We start from the raw sequence: 7912 nt of genomic DNA, 5'->3' as shown, positions 1-7912 counted from the left end.
ATATATATATATATATATATATATGTATATATAAATATCAAATAAGCCATATATATCAATACATTAAAGTCTGGATATCCTCAACGACCTCGGGAACAGAGCCCCAGGGGAAATCACCCAAAGACTATTGACCAGCCGGGTTCCAAACCCTGGTCCAGGATACTTGCATGTCATTGACCATACCACTCAGCCACGAAGAAAGATAAAAGTCAATGACAATTCTTCCGTACATATAACTGCCAACTTCATTTTTTTTTTCTTTTTTTTGGAATTGGAATGAATCCATCTTCACCATCGTAGGTAATTAGTAGGTTTTGGATTTGGCATTCGATTAATGATACATTTTGCACATTTAAACGTGTTTTTCATATTTCAAAATGGCCATATATATTAATACATTGAAGTCTGTATTCTCTTAACGACATCGTGGCTTAGTGGTATGGTAAATGGTGTACAAGTATCCTGGACCAGTGTTCGAAACCCGGCGGGTCAGATACTATAGACTCTGGGTGATTTCGCCTCTGACTTTGATACCGAGGTCGTTAAGAGAATCCAGACTTCAATGTATTAATATATATGGCTTATTTGAAATATGAAAAACATGTTTTAATGAGCAAGATTTATCATATATATATATATATATATATATACATATACATATATATATATATATATATATATGTATATATATACAGTATATATATATATATATATATGTATATATATATATATATATATACACACACATACACACACACACACACACACACACATATATATATATATATACACACAAATAGGGACATGTCAGAGGCTTTTTTTTGCATTGAACTGAAAACGTCTTGTTTTTCTGTATCCTTCTTTTGTGCATAGACAAACCCTCACATACGAGATACGAGTATACATGATACAGCATTAAGGCATCCTTTAGTAGGTCAGGGTTCACTCACGACCAGCCGCACACCTTATTAGTTAGCGAGCCGGGTCAAGTTTAATTACCATGGAGGTAACGAAAGATTTGAAGTGCTTCGGGTAGAGTACTAGCCAGTCTTCAAACAAGGCCGCTATTTTTACGTTCTGCAGGTGTTGGGTGTGATTGGGGGCACCTTCCTACAAAACTGGATTTAAGCAACTTTAAAGAATAACGTTAATAGCCTTAGTTAAGATTCTAATTAACATGGAAGGTATAAATCCGAAACCAATGGGGGTTAGTTTATGATGGTCATCTGGATACAAATCACCAACTTAAGAATGGAAGTTGAGATTGGAAGGATACTTAAGAATAGGTCTAAGGTCATACCATCCCCAATGACCCCTAATCAGCATCTTGATTAACATGAAAGGTATAAGTCTCATTTCTATGTCTACTGATAATGGACAATGGATCATGGTCTATTATTTTTTCTTGTCGTTATGGGCACATTTCATCCGAATGAAAAAGAAACAACGAGAAATTGTGGGAGCTGATGGTTGCTAAGGATTTAATCACTATAATAGGCAAAGGCGAACAACTACAAGAAAGGATTTTAGCATTATAAAGAAGCCCTAGAACAGAAAAGATTGAAGGTGAACATAGGAAAGAGAAAGCTAATGATTAGAAGTAGTAGTAGACAAGGACATGAGGAAGTAAACATTCTATTGCAAATTGGTACATTGCCAAAACAATTAATAACAGAGGCGTGAGGTACTGAGAAAGCAGTGAGCAGAGATGGAAATAAACATTTTGAAAATGGAGAGAAGTAACTAGAGTTGCGTCAGAAAAGACAGTGAAATTTAGACTCAAATAAAGATTTTTTAGACATTTATGAGGCGTGCATTATTATATAAAGCAAAAATTTGGGTACTTGAGATTAAGAAAGCGATTGTTGCGAAGAGCCAAGATGAAAATGGTAAGATAAATTAGTAGAATATCACTACTGGAAAGATGGCTGAGTCAAGATAGAAGGAGAATATGTGGTATATGCAATTAAAAAGTTAGGTTAGGGAGAGTCCTTGGTGATATTATGGTCATGAAATAGGAAGATTGATGTGAAAATAATCAAGGAAATTAAGAATAGCCAATAAAGTGTGTGGGGGGGGAGGGGGTATAGTGTGGGCAGTTAGCATTTCAGATGAATGAGTGTGGTGAGGAGGGATATGGGCGGGGAGGGTCTTGGGGAAGAAGATACGAGAGATAGAAATAGATGGAAATAAATAAGTGAGAAGAAGATTATATATATATATATATATATATATACATGCATACATATATATATATAATATATATATATATATATATATATATATTATCATCATCATCATCATAATCTCCTCCCATGCCTATTGGCGCAAAGGGCTGCGGTTCGATTTCACCAGTTGTCTCTATCTTGAGACTTTTAATTCAATACTTTTCCATTCATCATCTCCTAATTCGCGCATCATAGTCCTGAGCCATATTGGCCTGGGGCTGCAACTCTTCTATAACCTCCCTATTGACCTCGCAATCAATACTGGAAAACTTGTCATGCTCTACCTTGTAATTTTCATTACTATCTCCGAAAAACTCTGCAATCAATTTCTGTCTTTGTCTCCTTTTTTTTTGTATCCCAAGTATGATTTGATATCTATGTCATTATCCTTATAACTGCATATTCTAAGACTTCACTACCAACAGAATGATATACGTTTTTGATATCACACCATTCTTCATCAATTGTCTGCCCCTCGTCTCTCAAAGTCTCGAAGACTTCATATCAATTCCTATATTCAATTGCAAATTTTTCTCTGTGTTCTTCTAAAAGCTTAGTTATATCGAACCTAGGTATTCTATCTACCTTTCTTTTGGGTTTCTTTAGTATTAATTTCAGTGTGGCAATGAGGAGCTAGTTATCACTACCAATATCTGCACCTCTATAGCTTCTCACATTTCTCAGAGGTCTTCTTCTCCCTCCAATAATGGCAATGTGATCTATTTGAATTTTGTAATTGCCACATGGTGAAATCAATGTCTATTTGTAGATTTTCTTGTGTTGAAAAAGAGTACTCCCAATAACTAGATTGTTTGCTGAAGAGAATCTTATGAAATGTGCTCCATTCTCATTTACAACTTTGCTAAGACCATCGAAACCCATCACATTCTTTATCCCTTGATGATTCCTTCCAACTTTAGCATTGAAGTCCCCAATCACAATTTTCATTTGTCTCTCTGGGATCTCATCTATTACACTTTGCAGTTCTTCATGGTATTCATCTTTCCTTTATTCAGAGTAATAATTTGTTGGTGCATAGCAAACTATATTACTCATATTGCACTGCTTTGATTTGAACTTTGCTAGTAACAATTTACTATTTACAGCTTTGTACTCGGTTAATGACTTTTCTATTCTTGCTGTGACATCATTCCTACCCCTTCTCTTCCAACTTCATTTGATCTTTTGGAGTAGATATATATATATATATATATATATAGATAGATAGATATATATATATATATATATATAGATAGATAGATATATATATATAGATATATATATATATATATAGATATATATATATATATATATATGTATATATATATACATATATATATATATATATATATATCTATATATATATATATATATATATATTGCCAAGGTCTAAAGATTCCTTATTAATTACCTTAAACATGTTTCACTTAGGGCTAAAATTTCCAAACTACATTGCATAGATTCAATCTCCACTTGTTTTAACCTTCCAATCTGATTCATGGGTCTAACATTCCAGTTTTCAATCTTAAATTTTTCTTTAGTATTTATAAACCGGGATATTCATAGCACCCTTCTATGCCTGGCATTAGACCCATTCTGTCATCTTCTCTTTCCATGACTGACTAAATCCAGAAAGGATTCATTGGCTAGATACATCAAACTTAAGGCAAGTAACCCCTGCCAGTTCATATTAATTCCAGTAAGATTAACCGCCAGGCATCAGGATTAAAGCCAAAGAGAGAGTTTGTCCATCACCTTACACCTAATCCGTCGCCCTCTTGCTAGTGACTTCGTCAAGATTTAGGGGGGAAATTCCTCCACGCCCAAAGGTCACATTACTCAACCAAGTTGCTCATCCGCTTATACGAGTATAACCGTTGGCAAACATGGATTGCTAAGATATACCGACTAGCATGGTCACCCAAATAACGAAGTTCAGAATTTTTACTTAGGTTAAAGATAAGCATTTGAATTAATCATTTTCTTTAAATTTCAGCATTGCCTCTTTCTTGCAGGATTAGGTTTTCATTTGTATCTCAATTTATTGCCCAGTAGGGAATTTTTCATATGAAACATTTTTGTTGCTGATACCAGGTGAAATGAATTTGTTGAAGTTCGAAACATTAGATTTTATATTAAATTATCTTACATTTACATCATATCAAATATTAAGTGTCATATTATTTTTTTCCTGAAAAGATTGGATTTCTTAATGCATTTCCTATTGTAGTTGTTCAGGGAACTTGAGTATTAATGATATCTAAAAATTGCATCAAAGCAAGACTACTTCATTTCCTGAGCGCCAAATTTCCATAAATTAGTTGAGAATAATCCTGTTATTAATTTTACACCGTGTTAGTCCATAACATCCTATTACCAACAACGCTATATTTACAAGGGACTAAGTTTTTTCGTTGCACGCACTACGAGATGTTTTATAAATTAATGATCTTAGAAATGGTCCCAAATGAGTAAATTCATATAATATCAAATACAATTGTAACACATTAGAAATAACAAGTTCAAGTTCTGTTTTTGCCGATTATTGATCAATAATTTCTCTATGATGTGGTATTATGTGTAGTCATTTTCTCGTTGTAACTAGAATACAAGTGGAAATACAATCACAAATACCGTACAGGATTCTTATATGTGTATGGTTAAAGGTTGCCGGCTACTATTAGAAATGGAAATTTTCTCATAATATAGAATGAGGCAATCTGACCAAAAAATAAGTCGATGAATATCTATAGGATAGTTATAGAGAAATAATTTATGTGTGGAAAATTGTTGATTGTTTTTGTAAAGGGATGATTCCCCTGCAAAGCAATAAAATAGTACCGTATGTAAATGTCAGGAAGGTTTGTCTGCTGCTAATCAGATTAGTAAAGGCAATCTCCAACTGCCCAACCTAACTGCCTCGTATCTACTTTAGGTCATTTGAATTCATTGATATGTATTTGATATGTTCACTTCAATAGTGTTGTCTGACATCTTTGTTGAATTTGGAAGATTCCAATGGAAATAAGTAACAACAGCGGCGGATTTAGAGCATTTATTTTTATTATTAGTATTGCTTATAGATTTACAATTGATTGGCATTAATGAATAATGCTTCCATCTTGAATCGATTACCACTGGCCACAGAACACAGGGCTTAAAGGCCGTTCACGAATGGCAGGAGCTAGGGAAAATGACATTGCCCTATCCAGTAGAACAATGTCCTAGAGACTGACTAACATATATACATATGGCGCCCAAGCCCACTCTCCATCCAAGCTAGGACTAAGGAGGCCCAGGCAATGGCTGCTGATGACTCAGCAGATAGACCTATAGGCTCACACATAACCCCATCCTCGGCTCACAAGGATGGTGAGATTGCCGCTGCCAAAGACACTAACGAGTTTGAGCGGGGCTCGACTCCCAGTCTGGCTATCACCAGTCAGGGACGTTACCACATCGGCCACCACAACCCCAAAGAATCTCTAGCGTGAAGACATAATGTCGAGTGGAGAATACATCTGAACTTAATCCAGAATACAGAATTACTATAATAAGCAAAAGGAGACAGGGATAGAAATTACGAAGATGACTTTGGTGTGCTTGATTTTAGGAGGGTTGGTGGAAAGCTTTTATGAAAATAAAAAATAGATTTTGCGAATGAAATAAAGAAAGCAGTTGTACATGCCAAAGACATTCAGATGTTATTCAACATCATTCTCATCACATTATATATATATATATATATATATATATATACTGTATATATATATACAGTATATACTGTACATACATACGCGTATGTATGGGTGTATAGTAATGGCAATTATTGCAATAAATATTACCTTGAACAGCCATCAAATAACCTATGGAATTTGTTCAATTCATTCTATTTTCATTTTCCCTATCTGAACCTATTTTACTTCCTACCAAAACCTCAGCCCCCGATCAACTCTTGTTCCAGTGAAATCAGTATTTCAAATGAGAAATGAGGCCCTTTTCACGCCATGGTTAATATTGTTTGATTTCTGCATCGGGGCCATTCTGCACGCCATGCCACGGGTGAAATTGTTTATGCTAGGTTGGAAAAAATAACCTTTTGAGTCATGGATACGAAATTTAAACATTCTTTTGCACAAATATTTTACCCACGGTCCAGGTATCGTGATTGTACTACTGTAGTGATTTAAATAACTCTCATTACTATTGAATTCTGTTTTCAACTCATTATCTGATTCTCAATCAATTTTATTTTTCTAAAAGGCGAGTTAGATGAACAAAGACATAACCCGGAACTACAATACATTATAAAGTAAACAAAGGGAGTCTTCTTGACAAGGGTATTGGTTTATATGATTTTCATCAAAATCCTTGGATTGGTTCTTGATGTATTGTACATACACAAACAAAGGCTAACGTACAAATGCATATTAAAACGGGGAAAATAATTACCTCCTCCAAAATAATCATTTTCCCGCAGTTATCTTGATATTTTCTTGCTATATATAAGTTAATATATTAACCATATTTCAGATATAAGCTCGCTATGAATAAATGCTATTGCATCCACTTGCATATGCAGATTGGGTTTTTAATTTGAATGTGCAATTACAAGTCTATATATTATCACTAATTCTAGACTTAAAAAATGCAAGAATATTGAAAATTTCTATCCATTTTGTAAAATTGGGGTCCAATTCTTCATTGCTGCCACAAACGCTGGGTAGGTCTAGTCAGTTTCGACAAGTATATAACTGGTTTTTTTCGCGAATTGTTACGGAGAAATAACAAAGTAGTAAATAACTATGATTTCAAGAAACAAACAAAATGAAATGCAAATAAGCAGGAGATATTTACCTCGGTATTATAACCTTAGCAAATTTCGTAATATATTTTATTGTGTTCATTCGGTGGTTTATATATATCTTCAAGGTTCTTTTCTCCGATGACATATTGGTTACCTGTTCTTATATTATGTATTTGGATGGGAGGGGTGAAGTAATAGGGCTGATTCAATATTCTCTGTAAGGTGTTCCCGTGAAGAGAGAATTATGAAAACAGTCTTCGTGGGATTTCTTTTTATTTTAAGGTGATTACAATTGATATGGAATTTTCGTTATGAAAAATATTACACTAATACACGTAAACTCAAGAACAGACAGTCTCTCTCTCTCTCTCTCTCTCTCTCTCTCTCTCTCTCTCTCTCAAATATATATACAGTGGAACCTCTACACACGAACGTATCTACATCCGAATTTTCAAACACCCGAAGTAAAATTCGAGCAATTTTTCAACTCTACACCCAAATTTTATTTCGACACACGAAGTAAGCAATTTTTGTCGTACCGGTTGTATCCGAATTTTTCGACATGCGAAGTACAATTCGAACACGTTCCTACTCTACACCCGAATTTTTTTTCGACACGCGAAGTAAACAATACCCGTACACGTAGATGGTACTCATAGCGCCGGATGTATTTTTTATTTCCGCCGATAGAAGGCAGCATTTCCACCTCGGAGGGACCTTCAATTAGCGTGGCTTGGAACATTCATCTGTTCTCGTCGGCTTCATGTGGTTGTGCCCTGTGCGTTCTGCTATTAACTGTTTTAATCGTGATATTTTACGTTCATCCTTTTACGGTATTTTACGTAAATCATGGGTCCTAAAAGGCTTAGTTTCCCAA

This window comes from Palaemon carinicauda, chromosome 30 (assembly GCF_036898095.1).
Source record: "Palaemon carinicauda isolate YSFRI2023 chromosome 30, ASM3689809v2, whole genome shotgun sequence".
In the NCBI taxonomy this organism is placed as follows: domain Eukaryota; kingdom Metazoa; phylum Arthropoda; class Malacostraca; order Decapoda; family Palaemonidae; genus Palaemon; species Palaemon carinicauda.
Note: the sequence above shows the minus strand (reverse complement) of the source record.